Below are 15,116 nucleotides of genomic sequence, written 5' to 3'. Positions count from 1 at the left end.
CATTGGACTGGCTTCTGTTGAGCAGACAGCAGTACACACACACAGAAAAATTCAGTCAGTTCCTACTGAACCATCCAATTTTTGGTTCATGTATACCAGCCTTAACCACATGCCGCCCAGCCACTGTATAAATACGGCGGCAGGGCGGCACGGCTGGGCAAAACCATGTTTTAAAACGTGTTTTTTTAAAACAGGTAGAAGGCGCACCGCTGCCCTACCTGTCCCGCCGATCACAGCCGCGGATGTCAGTCACCGGGTCACAGCCGGTCATTACCGGCTATGTCCCGGCGATCGGCGGCAATTGCTGACAGAGGGCAGGGCTGCAGTAGCTGTGCTTTCTGTCAGTTCCCTGACAGCTCCAGGACACGCTGATTGGGAGAGAAGAGTCCCGCCATTTGTAAACGCTATAACTTTCATGTAAACCAATTCATTTACACGTATTGGGTTTTTTTTTAGCAAAGACATGTCGCAGAATGCATTTTGGCAGAAATTTATGACTAAATTTGATTTTTACATTTTTTTTACTGGACATGTTTTATAGCAAAAGGTCCAAAATATTGTTTTTTTTCCTCAAAATTGTCAGCCTTTTTTTTATAGCGCAAAAAATAAAAACCGCACAGGCGATCAAATACCACCGAAAGAAAGCTCAATTTGTGGGGAAAAAAAGGATGTAAATTTTATTTATGTACCGTATTGCATGACCGCGCAATTGTCCGTTAAACTAGCACAGCGCTGTATAGCAAAACAATGGCGTAAATTGCAGTATCTATACCATAGTTTGTAGACGCTATAACTTCCAAACAAAGCAATCAATATACACTCATTGGGATTTTTTTTACCAAAAACATGGAGCAGAATACATTTTGACCTAAATTTATAACCAACTTTGAGTTTACTATATATTTTTTATAGCTGAAAGTAAAAAATATCGTTGTTCTCAAAGGTTTGAGAACGTGCATCGCACGAAACACGTCAGTGGGGCTACAGCACATGGACATCTAGCCACCATCTGTGGCCAACTATATTTATGGTCAGTAGCATCCTTTTGATCCTATTTGAGAATAAAACCTGTTCATACTATACTACACCATGTGGCGTCCCTTATTGGGCTCTCACTGAGAGCACCACCTTCCACAGTGCCTGGATGAACCAAGGGGATTTTTGACGCCTTTACCAAACCCTGGGAATTATTGATCATGGTGAGACGGAGGAGAATATAGAGTGCGATCTGACCAGAACCTTATTGACCGAGATGTTTTGAAGAACATATCTCTCTTCTCAATTCCTGTTTTGGCTATGGGACAGAAAGTGGGGAGAAATCTCCCCAATGGGGCACAGATGGCAAAAAAAAGAAAGAAATAAACTGATGGCGATTATAACCTTCCCTTATGCTATCTACAATGGTAAAAAAAAAGCTTTGCCTTTAGTTACACTTTAAAGATTTCTGTAAACTACTGCCCAATGTGGTCCCAGTGTTGAGTATTTGAACTTGCATGGAGGGGAGATTACACTAAAGACCAACTTTAGGCAACTAGAATTATCCCTTGCAGTGGATCTCTGCCTGAAATGCAAGGGATTTATTGCTTGTTTAGGTCTAATCCTCCGCTCCTACCCACTGCTACACTGATTCCTGCAGTGTGTTCCTCCTCATGCTCCAGTGGTTTAGGGTTCTGATGTCGTCAAGTCCAAAGCAGGGTCTGTAGCCCTGCATTGGATGTGTTGATGCCAAAGGACAGTCCACCATCGGAGCGTAGGGGAGCACCACCTGCTGGGGGAGTGAAGAATAAGTAAGTAAAAGTGTTTTTCCTCTCCCCTGGACAAAACAAGCAATTAACCCTTCCACTGCAGGTGCAGCCCTAATGCAAGGGACAATCTTATTAATCTTGTTCATTTAGCGTAATAAATAAAGTGATGCTGTGTTCAGTTAGAATACCAAATCAAAAGAATAAAAAAAAGGAGATGTAAACTTTAATCAGCCAATCATGACCAAAATAAGAACAGTTTTTCTTCTACTTCCTTTGTGATTTATTATTCTAATTGAACACAGCGTCATCCTATTTAGTAAGTTAAGTGTACATTTGCTGAGTGAACAGTCTTTACACCTTTAGTGAATCAGCCCCAGTACATTATTATATTCTACACAATGAAATAAATACAACTGAAGAAAACAATTGGAAAATCCAACTCAATTTTTTTATAAATTTTATGGGTCGGCTTGTTTTAACCACTTCCAGACCGGACACTTTCCCCCCCTTCCTGACCAGGGCAATTTTCAGCTTTCAGCGCTATCACACTTTGAATGACAATTGCGCGGTCATGCAATACTGTACCCATATGAATTTTTTACCATTTTTTTGAGACAGATAAAGCTTTATTGTGGTGGTATTTATTCACCGCTGGGATTTTTATTTTTTTTACTATGTAAATGAAAATGTCCAAATATTTTGAAAAAAAGTGTTTTTTTTAATAAAATTTTGCAAATAAATAATATTTCATCATAAATCTTGGCCAAAATTTATTCCGTTATTTTTTTAGTAAAAAAAAAAAAATCCAAATTAGTTTATAACCAAAAATTATAATTTTTAAACATTTTTTTTTACATTTTTATTTTATTTTTTTATATTATTATTTTTTATTTTTATTTTTGCATACTGTCACCCTAACAGTACAGTGTCACCATGGTGACACTGTACTACTTGTGGGGGGTGAAGATTTTTCTTTTTTTTTCTTTTGCAGTGATTGCTTTTACACCCATATAGGATGGAAAAGCAATCATTTCTCTTTCTCTCTGTCTGCATTTTTGCAGTCATTGAGAAGTACTGAGTGAGCTGTGATTGGTCACAGCTTGTCACATGGTACAAGGCTGTTGTGAATAGCCCTGTACCATGTGACCTCTGTGATCATTCACAGATTTCACACGTAGTAAGCAATGATGTCACAAGTGACATCTTGCTTACTACTTTGCATGTGATCACTGATTGGCCAATCAGTGATCACATGATCGGGACCTCGTACAAAGGTCCCGTCCGACGATCGGTGTTTCACTGTGTCTGGAGGACACAGCGGGCACTGGATCGCGGTGCTGCGCGCTCCCAGGGAGTGCGCACAGCTAGAAAAGGCGGGTGCCGTTTATGAATGGCAACCCGCCCCTGGAGTGCCACCGTCCTGCTGTTTATAAACAGCAGGCGGACGGCAAGAGGTTAAAAAAGATTTATTTAATTGGCGAAAAAAGAATCTCCAGCACACATTTACTATTCGCATTATGAAGAAGAAATGAAATCAATCGGTAAATGTGTTTTGTGTGCTTTGCTTGTCATATCAGTCATTTTTTTTTTCTCAGGCGATGGAAAGTCTGCTCAGCCAAAATGTCACCAAAAAAAGAATTTCTGTCAGTGCTTTTTGCACTAAAATCTACTGCAAGACTGCTGATCAATGTTTCAGTAAAGGGATATTCCAATGGGAGATCCCGTCTCTCTCTTTCAGTTTAACATCATTAAATGTCTATTAAAGCCCATTATGCATGCTAATACCTGTCATCACTTCATTAGTCCTCTGTGTTTCTGAGCCTACAGTTCAATTCTGGAGAAAATTGTATTACAGTATAAAGACTTCACTCTGCAAGCAGGCATTGCCAAACCACACTTTATGTGCTCTTTTCAAATATATTGTTCTCAGTTGTATACTTCAATAGCAAACAAGATAAGGAATAAAACATTTCATTTACATTAACCTCTTGATTTTCCTAAGTGATATTCTTTCTAAACAGGTTCTCACTCATAAGCTTTCATTTATATATAATGTGACAAATGTCTTTTTATAAACATATCTTTAATGTATAGCTTATTCTGTGACAATTATATATGTATATACTACACACTAAAAACTATTTTATAATATAGAATACAGAGGATGCAAGAATCATCGTGAACTTGTTCATATACAGTCAGGTCCATGAATATTGGGACATCGACACAATTCTAACATTTTTGGCTCTATACACCACAATGGATTTGAAATGAAACGAACAAGATGTGCTTTAACTGCAGGCTGTCAGCTTTAATTTGAGGGTATTTACATCCAAATCAGGTGAACGGTGTAGGAATTACAACAGTTTGCATATGTGCCTCCCACTTGTTAAGGGACCAAAAGTAATGGGACAGAATAATAATCATAAATCAAACTTTCACTTTTTAATACTTGGTTGCAAATCCTTTGCAGTCAATTACAGCCTGAAGTGTGGAACGCATAGACATCACCAGACGCTGGGTTTCATCCCTGGTGATGCTCTGCCAGGCCTCTACTGCAACTGTCTTCAGTTCCTGCTTGTTCTTGGGGCATTTTCCCTTCAGTTTTGTCTTCAGCAAGTGAAATGCTCAATCGGATTCAGGTCAGGTGATTGACTTGGCCATTGCAGAACATTGCACTTCTTTCCCTTAAAAAACTCTTTGGTTGCTTTTGCAGTCTGCTTTGGGTCATTGTCCATCTGCACTGTGAAGCGTCCAATGAGTTGTGAAGCATTTGGCTGAATATGAGCAGATAATATTCCCGAAACACTTCAGAATTCATCCGGCTGCTTTTGTCAGCAATCACATCATCAATAAATACAAGAGAAGCAGTTCCATTGGCAGCCATCCATGCCCACGCCATGACACTACCACCACCATGCTTCACTGATGAGGTGGTATGCGACGGATCATGAGCAGTTCCTTTCCTTCTCCATACTCTTCTCTTCCCATCACTCTGGTACAAGTTGATCTTGGTCTCATCTGTCCATAGGATGTTGTTCCAGAACTGTGAAGGTTTTTTTACATGTCGTTTGGCAAACTCTAATCTGGCCTTCCTGTTTTTGAGGCTCACCAATGGTTTCCATCTTGTGGTGAACCCTCTGTGTTCACTCTGGTGAAGTCTTCTCTTGATTGTTGACTTTGACACACATACACCTACCTCCTGGAGACTGTTCTTGATCTGGCCAACTGTTGTGAAGGGTGTTTTCTTCACCAGGGAAAGAATTCTTCAGTCATCCACCACAGTTGTTTTCCGTGGTCTTCCGGGTCTTTTGGTGTTGCTGAGCTCACCGGTGCGTTCCTTCTTTTTAAGAATGTTCCAAACAGTTGTTTTGGCCACGCCTAATGTTTTTGCTATCTCTCTGATGGGTTTGTTTTGTTTTTTTCAGCCTAATGATGGCTTCACTGATAGTGACAGCTCTTTGGATCTCATCTTGAGAGTTGACAGCAACAGATTCCAAATGCAAATAGCACACTTGAAATGAACTCTGGACCTTTTATCTGCTCATTGGAATTGGGATAATGAGGGAATAACACACACCTGGCCATGGAACAGCTGAGAAGCCAATTGTCCCATTACTTTTGGTCCCTTAACAAGTGGGAGGCACATATGCAAACTGTTGTAATTCCTACACCATTCACCTGATTTAGATGTATATATATATACTGCATGTGAAACAGCCATAACATAAAGCTATCAGACCTTCAGTAACTATCTTTTACATGAGACACACATAAACTTTGTACTAGCATTTTTAAGTTGTGCACCATATTTTTCAAGTCCTGGAGCTTTCAGCTTCAAGTAGATCTGCACATAAGAGAAACTAAAAAAAACAGGTTATGGCACCTAAAAGTGTTTTTTCACTCCCCCAAAAAAGTGGACCATATGGGTAATTGCTGTGTTGCCCATAGACCCTAGCACTGGGAGCGCTGAACAGAAACAGCTAATAACAGGGATCTACCGATCTCTCCTGCTGTAGCATGTCTTTGGTCTCCAACCATTCCTGTGACATATCCCCAAGCTCTGACCATGTTTTCAGTGCTCTCTAGTATTACATTATGGAAAGCCCTTTGGTGATGTCAGTGGAAACAGCTGAGGCCCCCTATGCCGTGTAAATTGGCAACCAATGGTATAGTCTAAATAAGCATTCATGCGCACGATAAGTGAAGAAAAAAAATGAACTTCTGCATGCACATCAGTGAATAATTAAAGCGAATGTAACTTCATCCTATTCACTAATAGGTCAAAATCAATGGAGCCGATTTACTAATGGACTAGAGAATTTTCACATTCCAAAGTGACGGTTCACTCCGGAATGTGAAAATTCTCTAGTCCATTAGTAAATCGGCTCCATTGACTTTGACCTACCCTCAAAGTTACCTGTCAGAATTCTACAATCCTGCTCAAACTGGATTTTGTCGCAGTTTGACCCTATTTAAGGGTTGCTTAACCTCCCTGGCGGTATGATTATTTCAGATCTTTGGTGCTGAAAGCGGTACCATTTTTTTGCATGGAAATATGTAGTTTTTTATTGTAGGCTGTAATTTAGGAATAACTCACTGAAATCTGTCCGAACAAGAGTCTAGTAAACATCCCGGGTAGGATAAAATTTGAAACACAAAATCATAAATTATAATTTAATAAATAATTATAAAAAATAATAATATAATAATAATACATTTAATTCAATAATATAATCAAACCGAAAACACTGAAATGTGAAATATAGCGCCAAGTTTGCACATCGCTGAGCAAAGTCGCAAAATCGTTTTCAGTGTCTGATGAGGAATTTCCCCCACGAATCATTATCACTCAATTCTGCAAGTGGTTCTGATTTACTATCGCTGTTCTCTAGCCGGTCTAAAACTGATTTTGACCTAAAGGGACGCTTTTTGGACGCCATGGACGTTTCTAAGTTTCCAGGCAGAAAGAACAATCAAAATGCAGGCAGGGCGCCGGACAAAGCAGTCGGGACAAAATGTATGTGAAATGGTTTGAAACAGCAATATTTTACTATGTAAAATTAATTTTGAAAAAAATGACATTTTTAAAAAAAATTTCAAATTTCCCGCTGCTGCCGGCGGTGCCCGTACGTCCCGACGTCACAGGGACCGGAACACAGAAGCTGGAAGTCGGCATCGGCCGGAGGATATGGACGGGGACGCTGCAGGGGACACATCGCGGGAGCGAAGGACAAGGTAAGTGCTGCAGGGACTCCCTGAGCAACGCCGCATGGTAAGCCCGAGTGTAGCTCGGGGGGGGTTACCGCTTTTGGTACAGAAACTTTACCCCGAGCTACACTCGGGAATACCGCCAGGGGGGTTAAAGTGGTTCTATAGGCTGAAGGTTTTTTTTTACCTTAATGCATTCTATAAATTAACCACTTCCAGTCCGGACACTTTCCCCCCCTTCCTGACCAGGGCAATTTTCAGCTTTCAGCGCTATCACACTTTGAATGACAATTGCGCGGTCATGCAACACTGTACCCAAATGAATTTTTTACCATTTTTTGAGACAGATAAAGCTTTATTTTGGTGGTATTTATTCACCGCTGGGATTTTTATTTTTTTTGCTATGTAAATGAAAATGTCCAAAAATTTTGAAAAAAAGTGTTTTTTTTAATAAAATTTTGCAAATAAATAATATTTCATCATAAATCTTTGCCAAAATGTATTCCATTATCTTTTTAGTCAAAAAAAAAAAATCCAAATTGGTTTATAACCAAAAATGATAATTTTTAAACTTTTGTTTTACATTTTTATTTTATTTTTTTATATTCTTATTTTTTATTTATTTATTTTTTTTACATACTGTCACCCTAGCAGTACAGTGTCACCATGGTGACACTGTACTACTTTTGGGGGGTGATGAAGATTTTTTTTTTTTTTTACACTGATTGCTTTTACACCCATATAGGATGTAAAAGCAATAATTTCTCTTTCTCTCTGTGTGCATTCTTGCAGTCATTGAGAGGTACTGAGTGAGCTGTGATTGGTCACAGCTTGTCACATGGTACAAGGCTGTTGTGAATAGCCTTGTACCATGTGACCTCTGTGATCATTCACAGATTTCACACGTATTAAGCAATGATATCACAAGTGACATCTTGCTTACTACTTTGCATGTGATCACTGATTGGCCAATCAGTGATCACATGATCGGGACCTCGTACAGAGGTCTCGTCCGACGATCGGTGTTTCACTGTGTCCGGAGGACACAGCGGGCACCGGATCGCGGTGCTGCGCGCTCCCAGGGAGCGCGCACAAGCAGGGTGCAGGGAGGCCATTTATAAACGCCCACCCGTCCCTGCACTGCCACCGTCCGGCCGTTTATATGCAACGGCCGGTCGGGAAGTGGTTAAGGTAATGTATCTTCTTTGTCCAGCCCCCCGTCCCCTTTATACATACCAAACTCAATTCAGTGCTGTGCACAAGAGGATGTGCTCTCCCTCCTCATAGGCTCAGACACAGCAGCAGAAGCCAATCACAGCCAGTGATGAGGGAGTGGGGGTAGCGCTCGGTGTGAGATGTAATGTCTACAGATTAGCAGCCCATTTAATGAAGAATTAATGCAACTTACTTTTCGTCACATTAGGTGAAAACACACACATCTATAATTTAGGGCAAATTACCTCATTAAGGCAAATCATTCCTGACAATGAAAATTATTTTGATTTTTGTGATCAAATGTAGTCTAAAATAGGATTTATTCAAAGTAATTATAAGTAATTATTCTTACAGTGATTTCAGTAACATTGCCATTTAGGACAAGAATATGCTATACGTACCCCCAGAGAATGTTAGCTGTATATGATGAGGGATTTTTTTTTTCTTCTTCACTGTTCTACTTTATTGTATAATGCAAAGCCCAAACATGGGGAAACAGTAATTGTTCTCTGCAAGAGTCAGTAGGAAATCAGTAATAATATTCCGTTATTACAAGCCCATAGTCCCTGCCAGTGTTCCTGAAAGGAGCTATGAATGATTACAGCCTGACTTTGCTAAGGTAACCACTGCGGATGATTGATAGGGCATTAATCAAAAGATGCATATCAGCTTCAGAATTTGTTCACAAGCTCCCTTCTAATAGCTGATTTCATGTTCACTGACTTCTATGCCAGTTTGTTCAATTTATTCTTCAATGTACAGTACAAACCATTCATCAGAGAGTACAATGATTTAATGCTCCCTCTTCCTTTCAGTGAACATATATTACGAAGTGTAACTACCCTGTTCTGTTCATTAAAACGCAGAAAAACAATGTCATACATGGCTGTGAGAGACCGGCCTGTGCTTATTGAGGACAAATGTGCAACAAAGAAAAATAGTTGTTAAGACGGCACAGATTCATATTTATTTCAGACACATTTTATTTTCTCAGCCTACAACTATTTTCCAAAAAAAAAATTACCATTTATTGCCATTCCTGTTTTGAAAGTCTTTATTTAAATTTCCCAGTAATTTCCAAGTTTGTAATTTTTAACAATAACTCTGCCTTGTGATATTATTTATAGTTTAGTTATCTAATAAATATATGACAATGACAGCTAAAACAAACAGACTGCAAAAAACAGCAATAAACGATGGAGTTTGAAATATTTTGTACCTAATAATAAACGTATAAATTACATAAAGTTATAATAAGTAAATGCTAAGCGTGTTTAATGCTATTTATTTCCATTTTACAATCTCTTTAGCATATAAAGAAATGGAAAAAGAAGGACAGGTAGAGGAGCAATTGATTCACAGGCATAGGATGGCAGCTGATTGCTGAAAGCAATCAATCATGAAATGTCTGACCACAGACAAAGATTATTTACTAACCATACAAAAAGCACTGATATTGAGTGCAAACATAAATGAGTGGGAATGCAAAAAAGAACCACAGCGCCCAGGACCCCCTCCCTACCACACTCTTTAAGTGAAATGCCGCTGTGCACAGGTATAAAAACCACAAAAATTATCAACTTAAAAAACAGCGCAAAACACAAACTACCTCACACCAATCAATATATGTCAACAATGATAAATCACTTATTCATTAAATAATATTAATAAAGAATATTGCAATTTACCGTATTTTTCGCCGTATAAGACGCACTTTTTCTTCCCCAAAACTGGGGGGGAAAAGTTGGTGCGTCTTATACGACGAATAGAGAGAATCCGTGAGGCGCGGCCACGACCGTAGGAAAGGCCGCGGCTTTGGCCTATCTCTGGAGCGGTCGGCCATCTTAGTACACCCGGCGGTGCGCGCTTACATCATCACCCCCTCTGCTCGTGGATCCTACCATAGCGCGGATCTACAACAACAGGTGAGGAGCGGGGCAATGCTATGTTACTGGCTATTATTACTATGTTGGGGGCAATGTTACTGGCTATTATTACTAATGTGGGGGCAATGTTACTGGCTATTATTACTAATGTGGGGGCAATGTTACTGGCTATTATTACTAATGTGGGGGCAATGTTACTGGCTATTATTACTAATGTGGGGGCAATGTTACTGGCTATTATTACTAATGGGGGGGCAATGTTACTGGCTATTATTACTAATGTGGGGGCAATGTTACTGGCTATTATTACTAATGTGGGGGCAATGTTACTGGCTATTATTACTAATGTGGGGGCAATGTTACTGGCTATTATTACTATGTTGGGGGCAATGTTACTGGCTATTATTACTAATGTGGGGGCAATGTTACTGGCTATTATTACTAATGTGGGGGCAATGTTGCACTGGAACAGTGATGGTGATGACGAGTGGGGGGCAATGGTGGACTTTACAGTGATGAGTGGGGGCAATGGTGGACATTACGTGATGAGTGGGGGCAATGGTGGACATTACGTGATGAGTGGGGGCAATGGTGGACATTACGTGATGAGTGGGGGCAATGGTGGACATTACGTGATGAGTGGGGGCAATGGTGGACATTACGTGATGAGTGGGGGCAATGGTGGACATTACGTGATGAGTGGGGGCAATGGTGGACATTACGTGATGAGTGGGGGCAATGGTGGATGAAGTATTAAACAAAAAGACTCTGTTAATGAGAGTAAAGATAGTTCTTAATATGTTACATGGTTGGCATAAAATTGTTCTTAAACTGCTGTTAACTTTATACAGTTGATATAAAATATTTTACTACAGTATTGGGTTCAGAATCTTTTTTTTCTAGATTTTCCTCCTTTAAAATTGGGTGCGTCTTATATTCCGGAGCGTCTTATATGGCGAAAAATACGGTAAGTGTCACAAAATTTATATATATATATTAAAACAAAAAGTCCAGTGACACATACAAAAACAAAAAGTCCAGTGACATATACAAAAAGACGTCCAGTGCCCCACACAAAAAACTTATTTTCATTAAAAATCTTCAGTGCCAATAGTGATCCTTCCACCATCCACCAGTGCAAAACCAACATGAACCGCACTCACCAGATATTTGGTGAGGATAACGCCTTTCAGGATTAATTAGGGCTCCTGGACCCCCTTTGTAACCTCCAACTATTGCCACCTCAAAGATATAGATATTCCTCCAATTGCTCCTCTCGCCAACTCCACCGGATTCCAGGAAGAAAAAAACTAATAGTGTGCTACTGTTATGACTCTCAATTATAATCAACTTTAAGCCAGACCAGTCACATTTTAAAAGGTAATAACCAGCATTTATTGAAGATAAAAACAAATTCCACAATTCCTGTAGCAAGACCTCACAGCCTTGTACATAGCAGGATGACAGACCTCAAAGAAAACCTCCTCCACTGAGCAAAATGGCCACTTGGAATGCACCGCTTGGCGTGCGTTCCGCTCACCGGAAATGACGCAGGACGTTGGGGCGGCCAGCCGGAAGTACGTCAACGCGTTTCGCCCCACCCACAGGGCGTTCTCAAAAGTGAGTGGGAGACTGAGGAATCCCCAAAATATATAATTATTACAGAGTGGTGATATTACGCCATTCAAAACACTGGTGGATTCCCAACTACGATAAGCTATGGGCAATATAGAATACCATATTACAACCTTCCCACCCTTCAGAAGTCCGGAAGTGACGAAACGCGTTAGAGGACGTGACGTCAAGACGCAGGCACGGAAACCGGAAGTACCGTCGCTGCCATTTTGTTTGCTGAAAACGTGACTTCTATGCCCATTCTTTGCAGGGCTTGTTTTATGCTACTCAGGGAGCTGAAAGTTGCTAACTTAAATGTTTATGGAGGATGGACTCCTGAAGTAAAAGAATTTGAAAGCAATACTGTTACCAGAGATATTGGCTACGCCTATGAATACTCCCAGAGGGTAATGGTATTTAGTATCACTACTTTGATTGGTCATGGAGTGTGCACTTTATATACTGCAGTGGTCACTGAGTGTTCACTGTATTATTGAAGTGCTCACTGAAATAAGTATTCACCTTAAGATTTGAATTTGGTCACTTTTATAATTAATTTTTATTTTATTTTATTTATTTTTTTGCAATATCACCAGTATCACGATCTGAGTGGTTTGGAATTTGCACAGATTTGATTTTGCACGTTATTAGAGTATTTGAATATTTGGAATATAATGCACTATATAGTATTTCTTTTTTTCAAGGTATCACGAGGATTATTTTGAGATTGGAATCTTTTCTACTGGACTTATTTTGGATATTCACTTGATGTACTATTAATTTTGTATGGTTGGATTTAATTAATTAATTATTTATTTAATTTGGTACATTCACGGGTGGGATAATAGGAAGGTTGTAATATTGTATTTCTACTTTCTCGGGAGAAAGTGTGACTTTCTAGTGGGGATTCACAAACAGAGGTGGATTTATTATAATATAGAATACCATATCCTCATCAAACTGAACCCCAAGTTGTTAGTGCTTGCAGTGCACACAATAACTAATATTCCCACTCTCAGACTTCTTAAAATGCATGCTATTTTAGAGGTTTGGAGTGATCTCTGTTCCCGCTCAGATACCCCATCCACTGCACTCTCACTGCCCTTACATTGTTTGGAACCAGGGGCGGACTGACCATTTGGAAACTAGGGCACTGCCCGAGGGCCTGGGGTCAGTAGGGAGCCCCATGAGATGCAGTTAGTAAAAGATAGGTTTAGAGGTTCAAATATAAATTACTGTATCACCCAATATATGGCTTCCATCCAGTAGCCTGTAGTACTAGTGTGCTTATATGCATAGTATGTGATATTATATACCTTTGGTATAATTTTTGAAAATACCTCCTACAGGGAGTGTAACTAAGGTGCTGTGCTGCAAATGCTTTAGACTACGGTGGTCATAGCCTTTGCAGCACATATGTATTCAGACCGGTCTTGGTGTGATTTTAATGGTTTTAGGTCTTTGTGTATTGTCTCATACTGAGGTGATGGTAAACCAGGGTGATTGCCCAAGTGTCAATCATTAATGTGTAATAAAGCATAATTTTTGGAAATTTTTCTGAGTATCGCATTCTGTCCATAATGTAGCCGCATTCTTGTGAATCTCTTTTCACAAATCTCTCTTTTGGCCCCATGAGATGCCCCTGGTACCTTTTTCATAGGCTTTTTTGAGTTTGGGCAAGGACACGGGCCCCATGATCCCCTATTGCCCGGGGGCCCCATGAGTTGTCAGTCCGCCCCTGTTTGGAACACTCCATACCAGACTTAAAAGTACACTCTTGGACACATAGGTTTTCATGATGTTGGGGATCTATATACAAATGAAAGTATTAAGCTCTTCTCCATTTTGGCTAAAAGGTATCAAGTACTACTAACAAACCAATTTACATCTACCCAGATTTCTCACTTATTACAACACAAGAGTGATAGCGACATCTGCATTATTAATCCTAAAATATGCTCTTTACTGAATAACCTTAAGAAATATAACAAAGGTAACTTGTTGTTTTACCGAACCTCTTTCTTTAAAACCAACGTTATAAGAAATGGGAGAAAGAATTTGGCAAATGCTTTACAGATGTCCGGTGGTTAACCTCCATTCACTCCACCTTTAAAGCATTACTACTGCATCACTGATGCATAACTTCTCTCAGAAATCATTTTACATCTTACAGCATGTCGAAGTTTGCCAGCACTCAGTCCCGATTATGCTGGAGACAATGTGGCCTTATAGGTTCCCTTGTTTAAATGTTCTGTGCATCACTGTACATCACTGAGACCATATAGGAACTCGATATGTATGCCTCCAAGCTGCAAGGGTGCACAGATGGCCTCTTTGTTGAATCTCCCATGTTTTAGTAATTTTAGTCCCATTCAGGCAAAGTATTTATTACTAGCAGCAAAACTGAATATTGTATGATTTTGCAGGTCTACTACTTTGCCCTTCTTTTCAGACACAGTACAAAATCCTAAAAATTAATGATTGATCGAACAAATGCTAGCATATAAGTATAACTCTTACAAGAGATTATTGGTTGAATGACCAGTATGGGTACAACACTCCCAATATGACAGCAGGTGGGAGACCAAATACTTATTTTCCACCATAATTTGCAAATAAATTATTTCCAAATCAGCCAATGTGATTGTCTGGATTTGTTTTCTCATTTTATCTCTCATAGTTGAGGTCTACCTATGATGCCAATTACAGGCCTCTCTCATCTTTGTAAGTGGGAGCACAATTGGTGGTGACTAAATACTTTTTTGCCCCACTGTATCTTCAGTGAACAAGGATAATATTGAACTTATAGGCAGCCAATGAAGCCATTTATATTGTATGGCCAAATGAATCAAGGTAAGAAGGTTTTGTACATGTTGGCACTGATCCCCTCATTTCTGGCAGCTCCATTACCCAGCATGTAAAAGCAGTACAGCAAATCTTGCTGCTTGCACCCCGGCAGACAGGGTCCATGCGTGCAAAGTCAAAATGGGTGATTTCTTTTAATATTACTAATAAGTGCTTTGAATAGGTAATGGTTACATAGGTATAATAACAGAAAAGCACAATATTATCTAAGAATCAGTCATTTATTACACTTCTCCAAACACTGTAACTCTTTTCTGAGAGCTGGCATTCTCAGAGTGCACCTACTGTTGTCAATCTGCTGTTTTCCTTGTATAGACAGTTTTATTTCTAGTCTGAATCAAAATGAGACACAGTTCCATTCCTTATTAGGTCAGCGTGTTGAGGAGTAACTTCATGTACATGACAAATATGCATCAGAAAATGGAGGTGTTACACACAGCAAACAGGGAAATAAGCAACTCCTTTGCCTTAAAGCATTTTCGAAGTTCCATAAAGTAACTGCATCTCATGCAGGGTCAGCAAACTGCTTTGTAATTTCATAAAGATGAGACATCTCAAATAGCGAACTTAAAATAATAAA

General features: G+C 39.5%; 1 protein-coding gene across 3 annotated transcripts in view; it reads right to left on the bottom strand.

Moving 5' to 3' along the window:
• GLI3 (GLI family zinc finger 3) overlaps positions 1 to 15,116 on the bottom strand; it is a 487,507-nt gene that overhangs the window by 120,797 nt on the left and 351,594 nt on the right. The window lies entirely within an intron of this gene.

Source organism: Staurois parvus, unplaced genomic scaffold (assembly GCF_062004578.1).
Source record: "Staurois parvus isolate SC_StPar_1 unplaced genomic scaffold, SC_StPar_1.0 ptg000554l, whole genome shotgun sequence".
In the NCBI taxonomy this organism is placed as follows: Eukaryota; Metazoa; Chordata; class Amphibia; order Anura; family Ranidae; genus Staurois; species Staurois parvus.
This window is presented reverse-complemented; position numbering and strand designations above follow the sequence as displayed.